The following is a 26992-nucleotide window of genomic DNA, read 5'->3' as shown; positions in this document are numbered from 1 at the left end:
AAGTTAAAATAAAACAACAAGAAACTAGGCAAAAAGTAGTCAAAATAGTCAAGTGATACTGTGTCATTAGTCCTGCAGTCACTGTAGTTAAATGTACATCTCATTCACATTTATGAAACAAAAATCTAGTCTTCTTGAGCCTCTTTACAGTGCCTCCAATACTTCATTGTCAGCCATTTGTATACCTTAGTATTTCTACACCCGAGTTTGCAGAAAAAAGGATAGCTTAATTAGTGGAATATCAAGACCATTAAAAAGCAAACAAATCCGTTAACACCTGTGGAGTGGAGAGAGATTAGCAGGGTTCAAGCATATAATAATGAGCCATGAAGTCAATTGACTCCATCAGCACTTCCCTGCCTGAGCAGTTAGTTCTAAAGTTCGGGTTAAGCAAAAGTCAAAGAGGGGTGCAACTGTACCACCGCAGCCCCCACTGGATCTACCCCTGCTTTTCAGCACATTTATCTAGTTCCTTCTTAAAAAGTAGTTAGGTTTTTCATTTTCACTATTCTTATTGGAAAGCTAATGGAAAACCTCACAGTTCTGATTGTTAGGAACTTTCTTCTAATTTCTGACCTACACTTCCTCACAGCTAAGTTTATATGCATTTGGGTTTTGAGGTTTTTTGTGCCAACTTTGTCCTTTAACTTGTTTATCTTTTACCACCTTTGTGCCGACCTCCACAATATAATTTTAGAGAGCAATCAGACCTCCCCTCAGCCTTCATTTTGCCAAGCTAAACAAGTCCTCCTCCTCCACTCTTCTGCGAACCCACCAATAGACATTGAAAGTGTGCCTTAGACTAATGAGCCCCAGACACAGGGACCTGAACCAGACTGAAGCTCAGATACTTCCAACTGTGGATTACATCAGTTTTTTCACCAAGGATCCATGCCATGAAACAAGTTAAGTATCTTTCAAAAAGTTCTTTTGGCTCATCAACTATGTTTGGATAGGGAAAATATTGTGTCGGACAATTACGTTTGTCAAAACAATTCCCATCAGATCAAATTCCAGATGCTAATCAGATACCTCCAAAGGTTAAGAGACACATTTCAGTCAACTTCAGAGCCATGGGAAATGATCCGCATCAGACTTCACAAAGCACATAAATATCTTCAAGCTCAGAGCAGGTTAGCTAGCAAATTATTCTACTAATACCAAGAGTGAGAACAATGAAAATGTCAGGGAAAAATCTAGCTGGGAGAGGGAGAAAATGAAACAAAACCAGGCGCCAGCCAGGAAGCCATGCTATTGTTGGAGTAAAATGCTCTAAATCTCAATGTATTACACCTTCCATGAAATACCAATTTTTTTTTATCAGCCCAATGAGCAGGAAGACATTGTCATTAGGCCTGTGTGAAGCGGATAGTATTCGCTTTGGATTTGGCCGATTCGGGGGACAGTGATTCGATTCAGTGATTTGAATCGCTGTCCCGAATCGATTTGGCCGAATCTCTGAATCATCCAGGCCCATCCCCCGCCTGCTCTCCCAGCCCAGCAATGGCTGCACTGCCTACCCCAGCTCTGCACGAGCCCCCCAAAGCCCCAAGGCTGCTGCAGGAGTGGCGAGTCCCGTGGTTTTTCTACCTTTTTATTTTTTTCTTAAGGGGCCGGAGTTGCGCCAGGCAGGGCAGCCATGGGGGTGGCTGGGGAAATGGGGGGGGCATTGGGGAGCTCATCCAGAGGCCCCACACAGCATGGGGCAGTGGGAAGCAGCAGGGATCTCCCCCTGCTCAGCAGCACCCCATGAGCGCTGGGGCTTTTCTTTAAAGGGCCAGGAGCTGGGGCAGGTGGGGCAGCTACAGGGGGGCTGGGGGAGCAGGAAATGGATGGGGGCTGCAGGGGTCCCCCCATGGTCCCCTTCCTCCTCCTCTAGCCCCCCTCCCCCACCCCCTACTTACTAGCTCCGAGTCCGGCTGCACCCACTGGGGACTGTCCAAATCATCAAAGCTCTTTTAATCTTTTCTGAAGATTCGGAGAGCTTTGAATCAATTTGGACCTTCTAATTGGTCCCCTGATTCAATTCAGATTCAGAGATCTGGCCACCGAATCAGGCCAAATCTCCTCTGAATCGAATCACCACCTGAAGCTTTGCACAGCCCTAATTGTCATTACATGAATTCTAAATGATCTGATGCCTCTTCCAAAAGAAAAAAAAAAAGTAAAACAATAAGTGCCAGGTCTTTTGATTTTGAGAAGAGAGAAGTCAGGGGTCCATAATGGCTGCCCTTCTAATTCTAGAGTTGACTTACCAATTCCACACCTTCCCTTCTTTTCTTCTTAGTTCCCAGTCTTGAGGAAAGCAAAAGAAGGAAAAGGCTAGAATGAGCCTTGTTGCTCTAGGATAGCTTTATCACTTTTCTTTTTCAGACCTTCTTATCTGTCTGGCTGCTGATTTATAGCTGCACTGCTTCTGAGGTCAGCCTCCCAGAGTTCTGCTCTCCTCCATCCAGGCCTCCCTCTGAAGAATGCCTATGACACACCTTTTTATGAGCCACCTGGAAGAAGACTTCCTCAAGAACTGCACCATCAAACCCTTGCTGTACTTACGAAATATCGGTGACATCTTCATCATTTGGAGTGAGAACTGGGAATCTCTAATTGAGTTCCACCAGAAATTCAACGATCACCATCCCTCCATCCGACTTTCTCTAGAATACTCCAGCACCAACATCCCCTTTTTAGACACGATGATCAGTATCCAGAAGGGTAAAATACAGACCACAGTATACAAGAAACCCACAGACCAACATACATATCTGCACAAAACCAGCAATCACCCGAAACACACCAAAAAAGCTGTGATATACAGCCAAGCCCTCAGATGCCACCGCATCTGTACTGAAGAGCACACCCGGGATTGCCACCTCACCAATCTTAAAAAGGCTTTCGCCCAGCAAGGACACTGCTCCAGAGAGGTAGATCGCACGTTTGAAAGAGCCACCTGGATACCACGTGAAGAACGGCTGCAGTACAGAAGAAAAACACCCACAAATCGCACACCGCTGGTTATGACATATCACCCATCCCTTGAACCTGTACGGAAAATCCTCAAAAAATTGCAACCCATATTAGAAAAAGACCCTATTCTTAAAAAAAATCTTCCCAGAGCCACCCATCCTAGCCTTCAGACAAGCACCGAACCTCGCCAACCTCATCACCAGAAGCAAACTTCCTCAACCCCAGAACACACCAAAAGAATCCAGACCGTGCCAGGACAAGAAATGCAAAACCTGCCCCCACATCTCCACCACCCCTACAATCACTACACCCCACAACAGAGCCATCAGCATCCCAGGATCTTACATCTGCACCTCCAGGAATGTAGTATACCTCATCCAATGCACCAAATGCCCTGATGGAAGATATGTAGGAGAGACCAGACAACAACTGCGCACCAGAATGAACGCAAACCAGAAATCCATCAAAAGACAGAAACACCCAATTACCGGTGGGGGCACATTTCTCACAGGAGGGCCACTCTCTCTCCAATCTCTCAGTCCTGATCCTCAAGGGAAATTTACACAACACATCCCAGAGACGAGCCTATGAGCTCCATTTCATCAACCTGCTGGATACTAGAGATCAGGGACTAAACACAGACATTGGATTTTTGATACATTACAATCTGCCTGGCAACTGACTCCCCAGCCCAGCCCAGCCCAGCCCAGCCCCTGGCTTCTTCACTTTTCATTCCATCCAGGAAGAGCACACACCAACTGCTGCAGCGTCCTTAGCCTGACGAAGGGTTTTTAAACCCGAAAGCTTGCTTAATAACTATTCTCCAACCATTTGGGTTGGTCTAATAAAAGATATCAAATTTACCCAAGGAACCTTGTCTGCCTATGACACAAGCTGCTCTTCAGAAATGCTGAAAATCCCGCCACCAACAGGAAATCCCTCAATACATAAATAATTTGTTTGTAAAATGGTAATTTCCTAGCAATAAACAGCTGCAATCCAATCCTGTCATTTTTTCCATTCATTCTAAACTTTTTATTGTCATTAAAGAATTCAGATTTGCCCTTACGTCTAAAGTAGTGGCAAATGTAGCCCATCGCTCACGAGCCCAGAGCTCTTCAGTATTTTTTCAATCAGTTCACAGATTTCTGGAGGACTTAATATAAATTTTTCCACCAATGAAAAATACTTCACCAACAGGGGACTTAAATTTGGTATTTTTGCCTTTTATAAAATTGCATTTTAAGCTGCTCTCATCATACCTACTGTATTATTAGGGCCACTGGAATTCTGCCTGTTCCTGTCTCACTCCTGCCTTGCCCCAGTTGCTCCTGCCTAATCCCAGTCTTGACACAGTCCCTGCTCCTAATGTGTTTGGACCTCCGTGCTCTAATCTACCATCCGCCCTGACCATGATACCTCCTCAACCCAAACCTAGCTATGGTAACTCATTAAGTGGCTGCCCATAGCCCAGTCAATCCTGACAATCATTCTCCAAAGAAATCATCATTTTAAATAGTCATTACCTCTGTAGGATAGGCAAAATTGAAGCTTATAAATCCATACTTCTATACATCATCTTTCAGGTAAAATAAGGCCACATCCTCATTTTATTCCGAACATAATATCAGATGTTCATTATGCAGATGTTCATATACGTTCAATGATATATTTGTTCAATGTTCAATAACATATTTCAATGTTCAGCAATATATTTATTGCTAGTTTTTCCAAAACCAATTTGTCAGCACATAAAAAGCAAATTCATACCTTGAATGCTAACAGGACACTGTTGTACTATGGAAGCCAGATTGCACTAGAATGACACGTGATGGCAACAAACCCACCAGACTGTATCAAGGTTCATTCAGTTAGAACACAAGCTACCTCAGCAACATTGTCCAGCAGTTTTCCACCAATTGGTATTTGTAGAGCAGCCACATGGCTGTTGATTCATCCATTTACAAATGATTACTCATTCCTGGTAACATCAAAAACAGACGCTAAAACAAGGAGTCCAGTTCTTCAGCCTATTCAGATAACTCCTACCTCTTGGCATCTGCTCACTAAATGCCGCACCTGGAAAGAAGGCTTCTAAGGAGGAAAGGCAGTTTATTATTTCTTTAGTAACTGTGATCCTTCAAGAACTGCTGCCCATCTGGATCTCAGAGCCCACTCTCTTTCCCTGAGCTTTCAGTCCCATCACCTGGTTTCTGGGCAGTGAAGAAAATGTATGGCAACAAGGGCTGCACTACCCTTCACATCTTCACACCATAAAGCACAAGGGGGATGCAGAGTACATGCACAGCCTCTAACTAAGCCCTAGGCAAACAGCACATGCCCCCCACAAGTAGGATCAATATACATAGAACAGCTTAAAGAACTGTAACTACCAGCCAGTAAACCACCTTTGACTTGTGGAAACTTGATAATTAGCTGTTGTTTCCAACAGTGTTACATTGACAGTGGTTTGTCTGCTCCTGCCTAAAAGTAAAGGTCTTGAGCGTAGAGGATGTGAATCATGTCTTAGCATGAAACTGGTTTACGCATTCATAACATTGGCAGCATAAAACCAAATGAATTAGAATAACCAGTTTTAAGCCTGGAACAAAGTAGGATAGGTCTGTACCAAATACTAGACTATAGTATTTGGTAGAAAAATACCAAATATGTGTGTAGAAAAATTAGCACAAATTCAGTTGTGACCAAGGGCAGGCTATTGTACTACGCTCCAGAAGGGCCAAGGAAGTTGTGGGTCCTCTGTTAACGAGCCAGGGGGAAGTCCTAACCAAAGATACAAAGGAGGTGGAGATACTCAACAGCTACTTTGCCTCTCAGTCTTCACACAAAAAAATAGCTGCCAGATACCTAATAGGGAGTATGTAAATAAGGAAGGGGGCAAGCTGAGGGAGAAGATAACAAAAGAGATGGTCAGAGAGCTTCTGTTGGGTCTAAATTAATTCAAGGCAGCAGGGCCAGATAAGCTTCATCCCAGGGTCCTGAAGAAAAAGGAAGAGGAGATTTTGGAGACCTTGGCAATGATCTTCATGAAGTTGCAGGAGACAGAGCAGGTTCCAGGGGACTGGAGAAGGGCTAATGTAGTGCCCCCCTTTAAAAAAGGCAAGGAGGAGGACCCGGGGAACTACAGACCAGTTAGCCGTACCTCAGTACCTGTGAAGTTACTGGCATATATCCTAAGGAAGGCCATTTACAAGCATCTGGAGAAGGAAAAGCTCATCACAAACAGCCAGCATGGATTTATGGAAAACAAATCATGTCAAACCAACCTGATCTCCTGTTTTGACAAAGTAATTACATGGACAGATGAAAGGAATGCTGTGGATATAGAGTATCTGGACTTTGACAAGGTCCTGAATGACCTTCTCATAAACAAATTGTAGACACATGGGCTGGATAAAACTACTACAATGTGGACAGACTGACTCAATAGCCACAAGCAAAGAGTAATTATTAACCTCCTACCATTCTGACATAGATTCATCATTTCAAATGGAGTCCCAGAGGGGTCTGTTCTGGGCCTGCTGCTGTTCAACATGTTTATTAATGATTTGGATGCTGGCATAGAAAGCTCTTTGAGCAAATTTGCAGATGACACAAAACTGGGAAGGATTGTGAACACATTGGAGGGTACGAGCACAATTCAGAAGGATCTCAAAAGATTGGAAACTTGGGCTAGAGCTAACAAGATGAAGTTCAATGCAGACAAATGCAAGGGTGCTGCACCCCAAAGGGAATAAGCAAAAACACCGATACAAAATAGGAAACCCCTGGTTGGATGGTAGCTTGGTAGACCACAGACTCAATAAGAGTCTGCAGTGTGATGCAGTCGTACAAAAGGCCAATGCGGTGTTGAGATGCATCAACAGAAGCATTAGGTGCAAGACTCGGGAGGTGATAGTGTCCCTCTACTAGGCACTGGTTAGGCCTCATCTGGAGTAGTGTGTGCAGTTCTGGGGTATACATTTTAAAAAGATCATAGAGAAGTTAGAGTGGGTTCCAGAGGCAGGCAACAAAAATGATCAAGGGTTTGGAAGGCAAGTCATATGAGAGGATAAAGAAGGTAGGCATGTCCAGTTTGCAGAAAAGGCACTTAAGAGGAGACATGCTAGCAGTCTACAAATACTTGAAGGGCTGCCATAAAGAAGAGGGAAAGCACCTTTTCTCTTTTGCTAAAGAGAGGAGGATGTGAGCCAATAGCTTGAAGCTGCAGCAAAGTGCATTTAGATTAGATATCTGGAAAAACTTCTTCACTGTGAGAATAGTGAGGCAGTGGAAGAGACTGCTTAGAGAAGTTGTGGACTCTCCATCACTGGAGGTGTTCAAGAAGAGGTTGGACAGCCACTGATCAGGGATGATTTAGGCATAGCATTAACTATGCCTATTTTCTACCATGGGTATTTCCCATGCTTCTGGGCTTTGCTGGTTGCTCCTGCCCGCCACAACCCTTTTTCTGCTACAGGTGATAGGGTGGTTTTAAGCCTCCCCAGAGGCACCAAATGTTGGCTACAGCTAAGGCTGGGGACTTCAACTGGGATGTGCCAATTCTCCTGCTGGGACCAAAGCCAGAGGTTCCTGGCTAGAGGGTCTTGCCTCTCCACTCAGGGTCAGACCAATTGCCATATTTGGGGTCAGAAAGGAATTTTACCCCATGGTCAGATTGACATGGACTGTGGGGTATGGGGGCTGTCTTCCTCTAGCGAGGAGCATGGCCCTCACCCTAGACCTCCTAAGCGTATATTTATAGAAGTAGGACATTGACTGCTGTGGTTCCCCTGCTTTACCTGTGGCAGATTTCAGTGCTAAGTCTATGTTGTGTCAGTGTTGAGAGTAGTCTTATGTTGAATTTAGATTACGGTTGTATGGGATACAACCTCAGGCAGGAGGTTGGACTGAATGACCTCTGGAGGTCCCTTCCAGCCCTATTTCTTTATAACCCTAGGAAAGTGTTTGACATCTTGAGGGGGTTAAAGATATTGCAGTGCAATCAACAAGCATCAATTTTGACTGTCTCAACCTGTGAAACAAAGACTGCATAGGACTCTCCCATGGGGTAGACAGGAACTGCAGGAATGACTGGGGTAGCAATGGTTTCTAATGGGTCATGGTAAGGAAATAAGGACTCTATTTAAGTAGACTGAGGTGCTACTCTGTGTGGAGATGCCAACTACTGCCACACAAGGAAGGGCTCACAAGAACAGAGGCCAGGAGGAAAGATACCCAGCCCCAAACTATTAAACTTTGGACACTGAGAGGGTCTGAGTTCAGACTAAGGAAGCATGTGTTTCAGGACTACTTGTTTTCAAACATCAGTAACTCTCAAACAATTTAAGAGAAAAGTCATTGTGGCTGAGATATTCTTTTGTTAAGCATGAATTACTTGCTTTCCTCACCCACAAAGAGGTTAAACTAGAAGTTCAGAATGCCTACAGCCTAATCCAGGGGTGGGCAAAATATGGCCCGCAGGCTGGATCTGGCCTACAAGGCCATTCTATCCAGCCTGTGGGGCCCCTAAAAATATAGAAAATGTAATATTTATCTGCCCTTGGTTCATTTAAAGAATGACAGGAACCAAGGGCAGTAGGACCCAGAGGAAGCCTGGCGGGCTCCCACAACAGCAAGGCCTGCCCAGCCCCGCCCCCACAGCTGGAAGCCCCAGTACAGGCTTCTGGCCTGGGACCATGTGGCTGCCCCGTGCTGGAACCGAAGGGGGAAGAGAGGGGGAAGGGCAGGGGAGGACCCTGGGTAGGGAAGGAGCCCAGGGAAAAGCTGAGCATGGGGGGGGGGCAAAAGAGGCCCCTCACCCACACTGTGGCTGGCACCCCATGCTGCAGCCACTCGCAGCCCACGTGGGGCTGCCTGTGCCTGCTCCAGACAGCCCTGCATGGGCTACAGACGGCTGTAGCAGGGAGCGCCGGCCATGGGGCAGGCGAGGGGCCGCTTTTCCCTGTGCTCAGCACCAGCTTCTTCGCTGCCAGCAAGCAGGGGGTTGAGGCTGTGTGCTGCCCCCTGCCTGTACCACGGGGCTGGGGGGCACTAGGAGTAAGTGGGCAGGGAGCCAGTGGGAGCATGGGGCCTGCACCAGTGCCCCGGGGCCACCGCTGGCAGGGCCCAGAGCAGGGTGGCAGAAGCACAGGGTCCCAGCCAGCAGGGGCTCTATGGAGACGGGCGAGCTCCCCCTTCTCCCTGCTGCTGCAGCCCAACCCGGCTCCACAGACCCCTGCCAGCCTGTGTCCCACTTTGGGCCCTACCAGTGCTGGCCCTGGAACATTGGTCCCAAGACATTGGGACATTGGTCCCAAGATGGTAACCAGTGGGTGGGGCACCTGTCAAGAGGCAGGGCTATCCATGCAGCTCTTGACAGCCTGCCAAAACCGGGTAAGCAGCCCTCCACCCAAAATAATTGCCCGCCCCTGGCCTAATCAATGGTTCTCAATCTTTTTAAGACTGAAGGCACTCGTCGTTACACAGAAGGCCCCACTTGTAAAATGCCAGGTCTTAAATTTTTCTCCTTTTTTCACTACAGAAAAAACATAGGAATCATAGGAAAGTAGGGCTGGAAGGGACTTCACAAGGTCATCTAGTCCAGTTGCCTGCTCAAGGCAAGATCATCCCTGACTAAACCATCCCAGCCAAGAGTCTGTGTATCTTGCTTTTGAAAGTTTCCAAGCTTGAAGAATTCACAACTTCTCTAGGTAACTTGTTCCAGTGCCTGACCACTCTCACGGTCAGAAAAAATAATAGAGCAAAAATAATAAAGCAATTCTTCTGTTGCAAAGAGCTCAGTAAAACCACAGCAAGTCAAAATATTTTTGACGCTATGGATTCCTATTTGAAACCTCTAGGTTGATCTTGCAAGCTGTGTGTAGGCTTTTGAATAGCTAATGGTGCTAATATTGTGCAGCACTGCACAGGACTCTTAAAAGCATCTCATGGCACCCTGATTGAGAATCCCTGGCCTAGGTAAAACTGGGGGAGAAATGGAGGGGTTGTGTGCATGTGTGATGGGAGGGGTTCAGGAGATCTGAGGCACTGGTTTCATGATCTGAGGCAAATGGACTTGTACATCTCATGGAAGGACAGTATAGCCACAAAGCAGCATGTTCTAAGGCTCCAGAGTTATAAACAATCAGTAAACTCTATCGCAAACCCAGTAGCTTCAAAGCATGCGGGACTTAGCAGCTGGGTGTGCTCAGAACAGCACAGAGATTGTACTGTGGGGTGCTGGGCCAGGTTGAAACAAAGACAATGACAACACAATCCTGTCAATATAGTAAGCTATGCCTTCTTCACTTCAGTATTATGCATTGAACTAGAGAACAGAAACCGTCAACAAAGCATTCCTAAACTCCTACCTGACCTTTCTCCGCTCACCCCCGAGAAAGTTTCTTTTTTAAGAGATTCAGCTTGCAAGCAGATAGTTTAAATCCAACTTAAATTCACAGTGCTGGACCTATACCAGACGCAAGGGAGGCAAACAGGAATCAAAAGTCAGACATACTCCTTTGGGATCCTGCTAAAGGAAAAGCTTCTACCCACTGAGGTCAGTTTGGTTTAAGCAAAATACCATACAACCCAAATGACATTTTTAAGGAAGTAAACAACAATAGCTTCGATTCCTTGAATGCCACTTACCAATCACAAATGTAAGACAGAAGGCTAAATTCATATCCGGCATAAAGAGATTACAACTCCATTTATATTGAGAAGCAGAGGAAGACACTGGTATTCATGACGACATGGAAACAGAAGTTTTCAGTGTTGTCCCCCAAATTAGGTTTCTGGTCTTTAAACAGCTCTATAATTTCAGCCCTCTGTATCTTGGCTACTCAGCATCAAACGTACCTTTAGACCAAGCAGAAGAATTGATTTGAATGTCACGGTCAAACAAGTACACAGGTAAATTATTAAGCAATCTAAACAAACTAAAATAGATGCATCTATGTGCAACTAAAACACTCCTAGTTATTGCAAGCTACTTGTCCCAAGATTTTTTTTAAAAAATGCTTTTACCAAACAGCTCATTTAAAGTTTTATTTTTTGAATTCTGGAAAATGTGAGTTTTTTACCCATAAGCCGTCTAGTGAAGCAGAATATGCTGCTACTTGATATTATATACTGATATGTCAGTCACTGAGGTTAAGTTAGAAGATACAGATGATTTTCTAGACAAGTCAGACCCTTTGAATAAAGAATTTTTGGGTCATATTGGAGTGAAATGACCTGTTCCCCAACTGAAATTGAACTACCTTCCAGTGATAAGAAAACAGTTATTCCTACCACAGCAAAGAGGAAAGAACTCTACTTATACACAGATTAGCCCCCCCGCCCCCAAATAAATACCAAATATTATTTTTGCTGAATTAAACCTTGGGTATCAGTGACAATAAATTAAACAATCCTTTCAAAATGTGACTATCAGTAGTGGAAGAAAGAAGTTGTTCTTTATGCATCGCAATAGCCCTGCTCATTAGTTTCTACATAGAACTATTACTCAATACATGCCTCCTGCTCTTGGCATTCCCTTATTACCCAAGGAAAACCAGATGCATCTACATGAATAAATGTATATTGTGAGGAAATAAATATGCCATTTGATTATCAGATTTCAGACTGAATCTGTAAGATGCTGAGCAGCTCAGGTCTTTGCAAATAAAAATAATTTAGCCAGATGGAAAAAAAATAGATTTTGTAAAATGATAAGAAGAATTAAGATATTTTGTTGCAATTGACCCAAATTAACTCTTTGGCTTCTCTTTACCTTTGGAATTACCATGGGTACAGCCAACTTCAAGCACCCATGCACAATGGCATAATAGTATGGTTTCTTCTAGTAAATGAATGGCTGTAGCAAAAGCAACTCCTCTTCACTTCCTGCTGAGAATCATGCCCAGTACCATTGATTTCTCAGAATAGCAACAACTTTTTCACCTTTGTTCAAACAGACTAAGTACAAACAGTCAAAAAACCTGAGGCTGAATCAATTCAATCTTCACAGGTTAGTCTGAGCTGCATAGATTGAACCAAGAAGCAAGTGAACAGACATTGACTTTTGACTCCAGAAATGTGGCCACATACCTGTGGTGTCCCAGGCCAGGGGCTGGGGGGCACTAGAGCATGCCTCCCTGCCCTGCTGGGGCAGACAGCTTGAGCCAAGGCTAACCCAACCTTCAATGGGAGGATTTGCCAAGAAGGTGCAAAGCATCTTGGGGGACTGTGAGTTACCTTGAGTCTAGAGGGGATCTGGACCAGAAGTTCAATAAAGTGATTTAATCTAAATCAGTTAAGCCTGATACTACATTCACCCTGGTTTATCTTAAACTGGTTTCAGCCATTTTGAAAGCAGTTTATGTGCACTGAACTTCTGGGCTCATGACAGAAGTTATACATAAACCAGATTAAGTGATCAGCAGGGATCCAAGTTTTCCATTTCCCATGGAAAAACAGAGAAAACCATGGATTTCCCCTTTTAATCAGAGAAAACACAGATTTCTCCTTTTAGCAGAGAAACCTGCAGATTTCCCACTTTTGCAAAGAGCTCTGCAGGCTGGCAGAGCTCCAGCTTGCAAGAGCTGTTTGAAAACAGGGTGGGAAACCCACAACCCTACCCAGAGGGGGAGAAAAAGGAGGAAGGAGAGGAAGAGGGGAAGGGCAGGGCCTGAAGCTCTCTGTCAGCTCAGTTCACCTCAGCCCAGCCTTACTCTTCACTCCTGGAGCCTGTGTGGTAAGTGGGCCTTGCATGGGGCTGGGGGGTTGCAGGTCATGGCCAGGGGCACTGGCAGGGCTGGGAGGGAGTTAGGAGCTGGCCCCACCTGAGCAGACAGCAGCAGTGGGGGAGCAGTTGGAGGCAGGGAACTGCAGACTTGGGTCCTTGGCCCCATAGCCCTGGCAGCTGGGGGCCCCCCACCAGCAGGCCCAGGGGGCAGGGGCTGTGGGTGGGGGCCAAGAGGAACAAGTAGGGTGGGGGGGGCTGTTATGGGAGCAAGTGAGGGGCACCAGCAGAGCTAAGGAAGAGGGGGCTGCAGGGAGTTTTTAATTTTAATGACGGATTTCGGGGATTTTTTCATAGAATTTGCAATTTTTTTTGTCAGAGAATTTGTGAGCTCTTTATCAGAGAAAACCAGGCTCCCTGGTGATCAGAAACTGGTTTAAACCTGTAACAGACTAATTCAGTGCACATAAGACAACAAGAAATTGTTTTTTAGTTATATAGGGAGTAAAAGGAAGGCCCAGGGAGGAATAGGACCCCTGCTAAATGGGCAGAAACAATTGGTGACAGACAGGGGGGACAAGGCTGAACTCCTCAACAAGTTCTTTGCCTCAGTGTTCCTAAGCGAGGGGCACGACAAGTCTCTCACTGGGGTTGTAGAGAGGCAGCAGCAAGGCGCCAGACTTCCATGCGTAGACCCTGAGATGGTGCAAAGTCACTTGGAAGAACTGGATGCCTTTAAATCGGCAGACCCGGATAAGCTCCATCCGAGGGTACTGAAGGCACTGGCCGACATCATTGCACAGCCACTGGCGGGAATATTTGAACGCTCGTGGCGCATGGGCCAAGTCCCGGAGGACTGGAAGAGGACCAATTTGGTCCCTGTTTTCAAGAAGGGGAGAAAGGAGGACCTGGGCAACTATAGGCCAGTCAGTCTCACCTCCATCCCTGGAAAAAAATTATCAAGGCTCACATTTGCAAGAGCCTGGCAGGACAAATTATGCTGAGGGGAAACCAGCACAGGTTCGTAGCAGGCAGATTGTGCCTGACTAATCCAGTCTCTTTTTATGACCAGGTTACGAAACGCGTGGACACAGGAGGAGGGGGTGGATGTCGTATACTTAGACTTCAGGAAGGCCTTCGATACGGTATCCCACCTCATACTGGTGAACAAGTTAAGAGGCTGTGACTTGGATGACTGCACAGTCCGGTGGGTGGCGAATTGGCTAGAGGGTCGCACCCAGACAGTAGTGGTGGATAGGTCGGTCTCGACCTGGAAGGGTGTGGGCAGTGGGGTCCCGCAGGGCTCGGTCCTTGGACCGATACTTTTTAATGTCTTCATCAGCGACTTGGACGAGGGAGTCAAATGTACTCTGTCCAAGTTTGCAGATGACACAAAGCTGTGGGGAGAAGTGGACACGCCGGAGGGCAGGGAACAGCTGCAAGCAGACCTGGATAGGTTGCACAAGTGGGAAGAAAACAACAGGATGCAGTTCAACAAGGAGAAATGCAAAGTGCTGCACCTAGGGAGGAAAAATGTCCAGCACACCTACAGCCTAGGGAATGGCCTGCTGGGTGGCACAGAGGTGGAAAGGGATCTTGGAGTCCTAGTGGACTCCAAGATGAACATGAGCCGGCAGTGTGACGAAGCCATCAGAAAAGCCAATGGCACTTTATCGTGCATCAGCAGATGCATGACGAATAGGTCCAAAGAGGTGATACTTCCCCTCTATCGGGCACTGGTCAGACCGCAGTTGGAGTACTGCGTGCAATTCTGGGCGCCACACTTCAAGAAGGATGCGGATAACCTGGAGAGGGTCCAGAGAAGGGCAACTCGTATGGTCAAGGGCCTGCAGACCAAGCCCTACGAGGAGAGACTAGAGAAACTGGACCTTTTCAGCCTCCGCAAGAGAAGGTTGAGAGGCGACCTTGTGGCTGACTTTAAGTTCATCACGGGGGCACAGAAGGGAATTGGTGAGTATTTATTCACCAAGGCGCCCCCGGGGGTTACAAGAAACAATGGCCACAAGCTAGCAGAGAGCAGATTTAGATTGGACATTAGGAAGAACTTCTTCACAGTTCGAGTGGCCAAGGTCTGGAACGGGCTCCCAAGGGAGGTGGTGCTCTCCCCTACTCTGGGGGTCTTCAAGAGGAGGTTAGATAGGCATCTAGCTGGGGTCATCTAGACCCAGCACTCTTTCCTGCTTATGCAGGGGGTCGGACTCGATGATCTATTGAGGTCCCTTCTGACCCTAACATCTATGAATCTATGAATCTATAAACCAGTTTCAAAATGGCTGAAACTGGTTTGAGATAAACCTGGCTGAATATAGTATCAGACGTAACTGATTTATGAAACTTCTGTCCCAGACCTCTTCCTGGTTCAACTTAAATCACAGTCCCTCTAGCATCCCAGCATGCTTTGCAGCCCTGGGCTAGGCTGGGCTGGGCTGTCTGCTACAACAAAGAAGGGTTGGCCCCACCCCTCTGCTCCCCAGCTGGAGCAGTGAAGTCTGGCTGACAAGATGCGGGGTGGAGGTCAAGCCCAGTTGGGGATGCATTCCAGTCTGTGGGGGAGGAGGAGGACTGCCCCGCCAAGCAAGCCCCGTCTCGGGCCTGGGGCCAGGGCAAGGGTTTAAATGCCCTTTCCCATGCTCAAACTTACTGCTGGCTACCACTGTGGACTACAAATCCCAGGGACACCTGGAAGCAGGAAGAGGAAGTGATGAGGAGCTCTGCAGAGTCCTGTTTCTGTGATTGTGGACTGCAAATCCCAGAGACCTTGGGGACAGCAGGAAGAGGAAGCGAAAAATACCCCATGCTGGTTACATGCCAGAGGGTCATACTCTATCACCCCCCGGCTTCTGGCCTGAGCCACTGCAAGCATGTGGCTCCTGAATCAAAGGTAAATGTCTGTTCACATCTGTTTCAATTTAATCTGTGCATCTTAAACTAACCAGGTCTTTTGACTGTCTGTATCTAGCCCTGTCGTGTTATAGATCTGAAGCTGTTTCTGATCACTTATACTGGTTTATGTGTAATTTCTGTTGCTAGCCACAGAGAATGGTAGGAGAGGCTTTGCAGTTCAACAATTAGTACTTTGTTACCTGAAAACTAGGCCTGTGTGAAACAACTAATATTTGCTTCGGATTCAGATTCAGCCAATTCAGGGGACAGTGATTCATGTCAGTGATTCAAATCATTGTCCTGAATCAATTCCACTGAATCTGATTTGGAGATTCATCCGCCGTTGAATTGGCCAAATCTCTAAACCAAACAGGCCCCATCCCCCACCTGCTCTCCCAGTCCTGTCAATGGCTGCCCCACCTGGCCCCAGCCTCCCAGCTCTTTAAAAACATGTTTAAAACCTGGCATTCACTGGCTGCTGCCAGGCAAGGGAGCGATCCCCACTGCCCTGCATTGCGTGGAGGGCTCTGTCATGAGCCCCCATCCCCCGCCCACTCTCTTGGCCCCAGATCCCAGCTCTTTAAAAAAAAAAAGCCCCCACTCACTGGCTGCTGCCAGGTGGGAGGGGGCAATCCCCACTGCCCTGTGCTCTGCCAGGGGCCCCCAGAAGCCCCAATGGCCACTGCAGCAGCTGGTGAGTGTGGGGCTTTTTTTCTCTTTTTTTAAAGAGCTGGGAGCTGGGGCTGGGCAGGGCAGCCATGGGGGAGGGAGGCTGGGAGAGCAGGCAGGAGATAGGGGCTCATGGCAGAGCCCCCCCATGCAGCGTGGGGCAGTGGGGGTCAGAGGGGATCTCCCCCCTGCCTGGCAGCAGCCAGTGAGTGGGGGCTTTTTTTTAAAGAACCAGGAGCTGGGGTGGGCGGGGCAAACATGGGGAGGGGCTGGAAGAGTGGGTGAGGGTTGGGGGGTGCTCAGGGGGGTTGGGGGAGCAGACAGGGAATGGGGCCTGGCAGGGGTCCCTCCATGGTCCCCTCCCCTCTTCTCCAGCCCTCCTCCCCCCTGCCCCTACTTACCAGCACGGAGTCCGGGTCCAGCTTCCTGCAGTGGTGAGTGGGGACTGCCCGAATTGTCAAAGCTCTCCAAATCTTTTTCATATCAATTCAGAGAGTTTCGAATCAATTTACACCTTTATACTGGTCTCCAGATTCAATTTGGATTTGGTGATTCGGTCACCAAATCAAGCCAAACTTCCTCCAAATTGAATCGGCACCTGAAGCTTCACACAGCCCTACTGAAAACTGTTATACTCTAAGGGGATTGGCTCTCTGGAACCTGTTCATGGAATAGGGAAACTGATCACAGCCAATTTTTACTATAAGCGGAGTTCAGGTTTACCAATATACACAAGAACAGTTTGAGATTTTTACTTTTCTGCTCTCAACAGACAATGAAACTACACAAGAGCACTGTGAACATGGATCGCAGTAATGGAATGAGAGAACAATCAGAATATTAGAAATTCAGAGATTTTAGATGTTTTGCTGAAAGAGAAAGATCTGCTATACCCATTGTGCAATTCTTCTTTACACAGAACTGGCATCTGTACACATCGGTGTACTTCATGGGATTAATTATCTGGGAAGAACAACTCCATTAGTTCTTTTGAAGCTCGTAACAAAAGTCACTTATTTTAATCAATAGCATGGGCATGACTCACTAGATTCTTGTATTTACCTTATCACCTCAGCTATCTGAGCACCTTTGAAAAATGTATTAATTGGCAGGATTAACACCTGCCATGTTTGCTTTATTCTCTCAGATTTTCTTCTGTGGGGAACTCTGTGCAGTGAAAGCTCTTTATGATTTCATATCCACAATTTAACAAAAAGAATGTTCTTTCTGAAGGCAGACACTGGATAATTGAAAGCAATAAAGAGTTAACACTTGGTCTGCAGTCATAGTATATCTCCTTGCTAGCACTGAGATCTACGCCCAGCTAGGCAAAATCCTAGTATCTGCTAGTATCTGGGTTTAATTATTTTTTCTACAGACATTTCACTGTAACAGACTGGTCTAAAACCATTTAATATAAACCCAGGATTCCCTCCCCACACACCCACATGTACACACTACCTCTCAGTCATTTTCCTTCAATTGAAAACTCCCTTGAGTCTTTACAGAAGCAAGACATTTGGCATAGACATTTGGCATACAAAGAGCATGGTAAATTCATCAATGTGACAACTCAAAAATTGAGTGACTAGCTTGGACCTATAGCAACAAGAGAAAGGGCAAAGGAACGTAGTAAAACAGCCTCCTTTTCCCCCAATCTCCCTTTTACACAGCTCAGCAGGTTACTGAATAACAATTCCTTTCGTTACTGGCAGTACGTAGGAACAAATTGGCACAGGGGCTGAATTTTGTTGAATGTTACATCGGTTTCCTTTGCGATGCAAATGATACAAACAGACAGCCACACAGTACATACGTCGGTAGCATGCAGAAAATAGATCAGGCACCTAGAACAGCATTCCATTTTATATTCCGAGTACAAAGCTATCTAGTAAAAATCAGTGTAGCTGATACTGTTGGTGGGTTTTCGCACATGCTGATAATTGCGCTAGGCCTTGGACAGATGTAACTTTTAGAGCGCGCCAAATGCCTTTGAAGTGCTGCAGACAGTGAGCATACAGATATTGCTGGCTGAAGAGGAGCTTCAAAAATGGCCAAAGTGCTTCAAAATGACCCTCTGAAAGGGAGGAACGTGTTTGAAGAGTATGCAGACATCCTGGGAGTGCTATGACAGTGATTCTCAGTTGGGATTCTCAACTGTCTTGGAGGTAAGTTCTCTCCTTGCCCCATTTGGCACCTGCCCCAGCTACCCCAGCAGCACCTGTGGCTGCTCCTCTGAAGACTGCCACCACTGCTGCCCTCCCCACTCCATGACAGCCCCTATGCCAGCTATCCCCACACTTCCAGCAGTAGACTCCGCTGTGGATGGGTGGATGTGGGGCTGGAGCCATGCTTTGCAGCCAAGTTTATTCCCTCTGCTCCTCCCGTGCCCCCAGGGCCGGTGAGAGGGACCATGGGGGGTGGTCACCAGTGTGTGAAATGCCGAAGGAGCAGCCTCAGTGTCAGGGCCAACCTTGCCCCCTTAGGGACAGATAGGGAGTGGAGAGGGCAGATAGTGGAAGAAACAGGGTCCTGCCCCCACAACCCTTGCCTGCCGCCAGCTAAATCAGTGGTCCTCAACCTTTTTAGCCCAAAGGCCCCCCTCCATATATTTTCTGAATTCAGATTGTAGCTTAGTGATTCTCACCCGGGTTGCAGCAAAATTCAGAAATTTTGGAGGAGTGCCTTGGGGCTAACAAGACTGAGAATGACTTCTCTACGGAGAGTGAACTAGTAGGGTTACTCTGTCCTCCAACATCCCACAATGCTATATTCTTCCCCTCACCACAAAGGAGAGGGAGATGGTGGGATGAACAGCCAATGGGTGCTCTCCCATGTGCTCGTCTGTCCTCCAGAACCTGAGACATGCAAGGAATCCCTCCCTCTAGTCTTCTGGAGATCTGCTAAATCAGGGGTGACCAACCTGTGGCACCAGTGCCACTAATGGTATGAGCAGCCTCTGTGTGTGTGTAGTACACAGCATATCAGGGAGAAGAAATGCAGAATAGCAGCAGATAGGGCAGGAGGCAGAGCAGGAGATTGGTAGAAGGAAGGGATCGGAATGGCATGTGAGGAGGGTGCATCATTAATTTGTGGCACACCTGCCAAAAAGGCTAGCCCCCATTGTTTCAAATCATTTGTGCAGCATCCAGAGGTCCCAGTCTCTGGTCTCCTCAGGCTCCAGAGGCTGAGAAGCATGTTTGGATTCCTGCCATCCAACTAGGGGGCTGGACAAAGGATTCCTTGCACAGCGCTCAAGCTCTGGGGGACCACTGAGTGCACAGGCGAGCACTCATTGGCTCTCCAACTCCCCCTCCCAACTTCAAACTGGAATGGAACTTGGAATACATCCAACGCACATCTGTCCAGGGGCCCCAGTTCTCATTAAGGAAAAAATTAAAGAAAACGGTCCAAGGAAAGTATGTAACTAGGTATGTAAAGAAAATGAATACCTAGTTACCAAAATTCTCTCAAAGTTGAAGAGCAGCTAAGCCAAAGTGCCCATTCAAGACAGGAGAGGGTATAAACCCCCGTCCTTAGACTTCCTACCATGAGGGATTAGTATCTCATTCAGACCCCACTGATGCCAATGGTGAGAAGCTTTTTGACTTCAGTGGGTAATGAAGCAGGCTTTGCCGGCCTGATGATTGGCTTTCTATAAATAACTTAAGTAGACAGGTGGATAGAGAGAATGGAGCACCTCTTCAGCTGGCATACATTTGTTTAACTCCATCTGCTTCCACACAGCCATGTCAATTTACAGCAGTAGAAGATCTGCTCCAATAGCTTCAAAACATCCTCAAGTGAAATCCTGGTCCCTTAGAAGTCAGAATTTGGCTTCAGTAAGCCCAAAATTTCACCCCTGAATGCTTAGCTAGACTTGGGACAGAAGCATACTGTAGATTTTGTCTCTTGTTGACCTTATGAATAAGCGTCTTTCTTCGCCATTATCCATCTTATTCTCTGCTAAGAATCCCATTATAAAATAAGATGTAAAAATATTCTTGTAAATTACTATATTTTTCCTGTTCAAAATTGAACTTATATTTTTTTGGTGAGATTCTTTCAACCATTTCCCTGCTCCCAGCTGAACTACGTCGGACACCTTTGGATGTCTATCACCATTCCATTAGCCAAATTAAATATAACTGCTCGAGGCATTTAAAAATATTTGCTGAAAACATCTCCTTGTAGTCCTATAATTTGGACAACTTCTCCTGGTTCCAGGTGAAGTAGCCAGGGTTAGATATACACTTGTTTCAGGATGGGGAACTGAATAGGGAAGGATACCACCACCTTCACTTCCATCAGACCAATGAGGGATGCCACTTCTTCTAAAAAGATAAGATGCCTTTAAGAAGATTTTGTATTTTCCACACCTTGACTACTTGAAGTAAAAAAATGATGTAAACAGCTTCAGATCATGTTGCAAGTAGTCTTTAAATCATTTCTACTACCATTTTTAGTGTGCATGTTTAATTAAACAATGAAGTCCTAGAGCCTTGATGTGTCAAAACATACCAGTCAACATTGTTATAATGTATTTTGATCTGTACTACCTGTTTCAGAGGAAGGACTATTACAGGCAAGATGCCTAGTCTTTCACTACCGGGCTTCCTGCACGACTGCCATACATTTTTAAAGTGATGCATTAACAATCTTCTACTTTCATGTGGCCACCTAAATGCAAGATATGTCTTTTTGGAAAGCAGCTTGACATTTATAAAAAACAGATGTGCACAAGTCACATCAAGTTTTATACAAATTATAAAACTATTAGGTACAACTGTAAAATATCTTAATTCTTGTGCAGTAGAAGCCAGACGGCACACACAGCAAACACTATCAAAGCATTATGATAAAAACAAATGCTTCCATCTAGCGTGAAATATAAATGTTTTAGGGGTAATTTAATTTCAAATTCCAATTGTAATTTAATTTCATATGCAAGTGTACTGCAATTTACTTTGGTACGTTAGGCTATGGTAAATATCACTTGCACAGGAAAACATTTATAGCTAAAGCTCTAGCACTCGGAAAGTCAAGACTGAACAAATTAGTAGAATTTACTTTAGCACCTCAGTTTTGCTTTAATTGCATCCAAATTACTTTAAAAATACCTTTTGATGTGGTGATGCTTGCTAAACACGTTTTGTAGCTTGAAATCTCAATTTTGTAATAATTATCTTTGATTATTTGCATACGTTTCTCAGCTAGGCAAACTAAAAGCAAATACATTTTTAATTGGAATGATCTTTCTGATCCAGTCATGTTACACGAAAAATAAAACTACTATTGGGGGGTTCTTTACAAAAAATAACTAAGTGCCTCTGTTCTACATGCAACACCTAGATGAACTCCACGATGAAATGCAGCTAATTTCAAAATTTTTAACCTGTTTGCTTTATTTTTTAAAATTGCTTGACAATTGACAGCAAAGAAACCAAATGACTGCCAGTGCTATACCAAATCTGTCTCTCAACAGAACATTCCTGGAATTAAAAAAAAAAAATCTGACAAAAGCAATGAGTAAAATCCTGACCTTACTCCAAGAGGACATTTGCTGTTGACTCATGGGACTAGGAGTTCCCCATTTCTTCCCTATATATTACTTCTGGTTTGCTAAAATACAAAACCAAAAGGTATAATATTAAAACTCACTGGCCGCATCTAGATGTGCAGGGGCATGTGCTTCCAAGGGTACAAATAGCAGCAGCACACATTTGTGCCGCTACTTGGTGCCACAGCTCACACCCCTGCACATGTGCTTTGGTGAGGGACAATTGTCCTGCTTCAGACAAACTGCCTTTCCCTGCTCCCGCCATGCTGGAGCACAAACAAAATAGCAGAGATGCTCTGGCCAACAGCCAGAGTGTCTCCCTGGAGGACCAAGCCTCTGTTTGTTGCTTTTTTTCCTTTAGTGGTTTTTTTGCTACCAGGAAAACGTGGTAGCAAATTTTGCCGCCATGCTGCAGATTTGCAGCGCAGGGCACGTCTTAATGGTCTGGGCGTGTGGTTTGTGGTGCCACAAAGAGGTTTGCAATGCTACAAACCACACATGCCTGCATGTCTGGACGTAGCCACTGTCTCAACAGATTGAGTCAATGAGTTATTCTGGGAACTGTCTTCTTTTTTGGCCCTGATATTTTTCTTTCCTTGGGGACTAGATTGGCACACCCTTCTCTGGATACTTCCTCCTGATAGCAGAAGCAAGCTGCTCACAGGCATGAAAGTGTATGGAGGAAGATGAGTGTGGGAAAATGAGTTTTCATATCACCTTCTTCCTCTGAAATCATTATCCCTTTCTCTTAGCTGTCCATTTTACTCATATGTGTTTGAGTGGGGAAGAGAAGGGCATTCAAGAACCAGCATTAAAAACTGCATTAACCAAAGAAACCAAAATTTAAGCTGTTGCATGTGTGTGTGCATATTGTTTCTCTTAAAGAAGCCTGAAGCAAAAATAGCTTTCCAATAGTTTCATATTTTTATACTTCATCCACTCATTGTCACCTAAATACACCTATAAGGGCTGATATTTGCATCTGGAAATCCTGCCACCCAAACAACCGAAATGCCTTAGGGTTATTCTGTTGAAGACTTCAACTATTTCTTCACTTCAGCTTTAAAAGTATGAAAATATTGGGAAATCAAAGGATCTAACAGAAGCATAATATTTTAAACGTATCTTCTCTAACTTCTCTGAATTTCAAGATCAGCTTCAAATCCCACACTGGGTAGCATTTTTTACTGCTATCACTACCTCTTCTCCTCTTTCCTTTTTGCTATTCCCTCCCCCCTGCTCCTCCTTTCCCTTTGGAAAAAATCTATAAGGAAGGAATCTATTATTGTCTGGGCGCATGTAATTTTGTTATGCTAAGTATGCCAATGCTAGCTCTGTTCCTTACTCTGAAAAGAACGGGGAAAATCCGGTTTCAATCTTACATAGACATTTTGTGTATGATTGGAAAGAGACTGAATAGACCATCTATCTTTGCTAAGTTAGTGTATATAAATAACATTAACTAGATACAGTTCACAGGAACTTTTGTTAAAACCTGAAAAGTAGTTACTGACCATTGTGTGCTGGGAATCGGAAATGTAAAAGATACCAGTTAAAAGATACTATCCTCCCACATTATTCTTTTTCCTCCAAGAGATATCTGTGGTTGCAAAAATAATTTCAGGGGTGTGAAAAGAAATAAGATTGCTACTTATACCCAGCAATTCAGATTCTGAGGCTGTATCGCTTAATATTACAAAGATTGCTTCTCTGGGTGCTGTCAATCCTACCAAAACTTTTTTTACTTAGATGAACAGCTATATTCTTTATGTGCTGTTTTCAGGGGTTTTATGTTATTAGTTTTATGAAACAGCGATGTCTGTATCAGACTCGACTGCAATTCTATATGCATTTTATTTTTTCCAAACTTTAAGTCTTATTAAATGGGTCTAATAATAAGATTAGATGATTCCACTGTTTTTTTAGGCAGATTACCTAATTAATTTCTATGAAGATCTCTGCTTACCAATGATGGCTTCATACAGTTGCATATTAATATTAATTCAGAATAAATGTATTATCTTAATTTTAGCATTATATTTCCAGTTATAACACCAGGACCTTAGAATTTTTTAAAGGACCCTTAACAAACAAGGCTTGCCCTCTCTTGTCTACTTGGGAAAGCTTTTTCCAATATCAAAGACATTTAATTATATTTTAAAAAATGAAGCAGACACCTGGCAGTGAAATCTTAGCCACTGAACAACAGAAATGGGAAATCACTTAGGCAAATAGAGTAGCTGAAAGAACAAAGATTGAAAAAGGAGGCTCCTAACATCTTTTGGAGCTTCAACGCACCACAGTGCAGGAAGGGTCCAATCCAAAAGCCACTTATGTCAAAGATTCCTGTTTAATCCATTGGATCAGACCCTTCCACATTAGCAAATGGCTTTTACAATGCGTTATCGTAAAGAAACTCTCAAGTCATTTGTTTTCCTAGAATTTGCATGCAAATATTCACCTCTGCTTCACTCCAGCAGTGCCATGTTAATAAACTTTTGTTAAAAACATCTTAAGAAAAAGAATCAAGATTCTATAGTCCAGAGTCCTGGAAATGGTACGAGAAACCAAAGAATTTTTGGAGGGATAAACCTGTTTAGGGATTATTTTTATCTGCACAAGCCAACACACATTGATCATACTTTAGAAACCATAATTTGTAAAAGGATAAGCCTCTTAAACCATAAATTAAATGAGATCACAGCACAGAAGTATTTTACTGTTGATATACCTAGTGGCTATCAGTTTTTACAACATTTAACAAATATATGTAACCCAATTCACCACATACCTGATTGATATCGAATAGTTTTCTGCTCTTCGGGTTTATCTCACAGCATTAAATGCCAGCTAGCATTTCACCCATCATTTCTGGATTAGTTTCCCTTTCTTCTGTTTCGCAGCCATTCTAAAATCACCATCACTCACACCACAGGGCAGAGGATCTGAAATACTGATCTTGATAAAGCAGCGCAATGCCAGCTCATCAGTACAAGATTACACAGACACTCTCAATGTTTCCTTTCCCAGTGGAGGCAAGACCTAAATCTAAGTTCCTCCCCTTTCCTTCTGACAACAAATTCATAAGCTTGTTGTTCCCTGCAATTAGAGCTCCTACAGAACTGAAGTAGTTTTATAAGCCAAGTATTGTCATAGGGCGCCTGTACACAATGTTGGCTTTTTCTAGCTAAAGATATTCCCTGGGTTTATTTCACTCTTGCAGCGTACCACAATGATTCCCATTACTATTTTGCACGTAACACGTTTAACACTCAGTCAGACCAAAGTCATTCAAATAATCAATTAACCAGCAACAGTGGATGAGGTTTTAAAAGCTAAATTAACTTTTCTCCCCCCATAAAGTGTGAATGGAGAATCTCAATATAACCAGTCTGGTTTGAACTTGAACTTTTAATCACTTCAAACACTTGTGGTCATCTATTTACAAGCTTCATTAAAAGCATATCCTGCAATATTCTCTAATCTTGAACGTGCATTCATATTAGCAATGTTTAACAGCATGTCTTTTCAAATCGAGAAAGAAATTAACTGGACACCGTGTAATAGGTGACTCAATTGCTCCACGAACTCACTAGCTCTTATTTTTTAAAGCATTTTGAAAAACACTAATCACAGTGCAAATCTCAGTTATGCACTACAACCACACTTCTGTCCGTAAAAAAATCTTCTAAGCAAAGTGATATAAAGCAGCCCTTGGGGACAAGTTTCAAAGGTACTTAGCCACCTACAGATAGCGTGTAGTCTATAGGTACCAAGTGGAATTTTTCAGATTCCTGAACAAGTTACATGCCTAACTCCCATCCAAAACAATAAGTGTCCACACAGCTTACTGAAAAGATTTCAAAAATCCTACAAGCCACCTATCTGCATTTTCAGGAACCTAAATACCTTTACAAATCTGAACCTTGGAATAAATGATGCTCAGGCCATCACAAAGCTGCTTTGGTCTTTGCTCATCATCACTAATTCTATTCACTTTACTACAAAAAGTAAAGCAATCCAACTAGAAAAGTCCATCACAGCTCACATGTCCTTTAATTAAGAGTGGAACTAAACTCCATTAGCCCATGATGGCACAGGGAAATGCAATCTGTGGAAGAAGCATTGCCTTTAGGATGCTGTTTGTTGGGGATGTGGGGGTACGGGAAAGGTTCAAGAAGTTTTATAAGCCCTTTCCTGCAGAGATTACTCTGACCTGCCAAATCCCTGTCCTTCCTCCCCAGGTTTCACATGGCGATGGCAACTTATTAGTACCTCAGGGTTTTTGTTTTTTAGTTGAACCCTGCATAGACTTCAGGTGGATTTGGGACCATGACACACTAGAAGCTAAAAGACTTTTTAGATTAAGCACAGGTTTGGGGGTTTTTTTGCTTATGCTATATATTAAAGTGACAGTACTGGAAAACCTAAAGAGTGGGCACGAAAACCAAATTGCTTCTGCAGAGTATTGTGCAGTAAGTTGCAGATTCTCCAAATTCAATTTTCCAATTCCTGTCCCATTGCATGTTTGTGTGTCCTGGCTCAGTCAAGATCAGCATTGGAGCCTAACTGATATGTCTGTACATTCAAAGCATATTACTTAGTTCTATGTTTTAGACCAAGTTTTCTCTCCATACCATTAAAGCCTGCTGGTAAAATTGGAAAAATATGCCAAGTAGTCTCGACATCTGTTGTCAGCACTGATGATGAATGCACCTGTTGACAATGATTTAACTGCAGGAGTGGAAAGGGCCAAACCAAGGGACTTGTATCACCACTCGGTTAATGCTCCAAATGTGTTTTTCCTGTACCAATCTTTCAGATTCTCCAAAATGTATTTCAGGCCTGTTAGGGGGTCGAAGCACCGCACCTCCTCCTGCTTTGGGGAGTGTCGACACTACTCCTCACTGTTAAAAGACACCTGCAAGACCCTACCCCAAACTGCATGTTTGCAGCAATGAAGTGGGATCACAAGCCCCACAAAAAAAAGAAGGAAAATGAGTTAAATATGTTAGGCTCAAACCAGCAGTGGGTTTGCCAGAGAAAATGAATAAGAAGTTAAGAACTACTGCTACCCCAGCTTCCTGAGGGAGAGCGCCTCACGTCACCCCGGATTTCTGAGAAGGATTCCCTGCCGGCTTTCGGAGGTAGACGAGGGCAGGTTG

At 44.6% G+C, this 26992-nt stretch overlaps 1 protein-coding gene across 2 annotated transcripts in view; it reads right to left on the bottom strand.

Annotated features, from left to right (window-relative positions):
- The window catches only part of ESR2 (estrogen receptor 2), a 71863-nt gene extending 47022 nt beyond the window's left edge, over nucleotides 1-24841 (bottom strand). For both annotated transcript variants that reach the window (XM_014598743.3, XM_019479911.2), the window contains exons 1-2: nucleotides 24619-24841; nucleotides 10618-10827 (exon numbers count right to left, since the gene is read on the bottom strand). The gene's annotated coding sequence lies outside the window, so the exon portion shown is untranslated. The remainder of the gene's footprint in view (nucleotides 1-10617; nucleotides 10828-24618) is intronic.
- Between the last annotated feature and the right edge of the window lie 2151 nt (nucleotides 24842-26992).

Source organism: Alligator mississippiensis, chromosome 2, assembly GCF_030867095.1.
Source record: "Alligator mississippiensis isolate rAllMis1 chromosome 2, rAllMis1, whole genome shotgun sequence".
NCBI classification, from domain to species: domain Eukaryota; kingdom Metazoa; phylum Chordata; order Crocodylia; family Alligatoridae; genus Alligator; species Alligator mississippiensis.
Note: the sequence above shows the minus strand (reverse complement) of the source record. Positions and strands in the feature narration are given on the sequence as shown.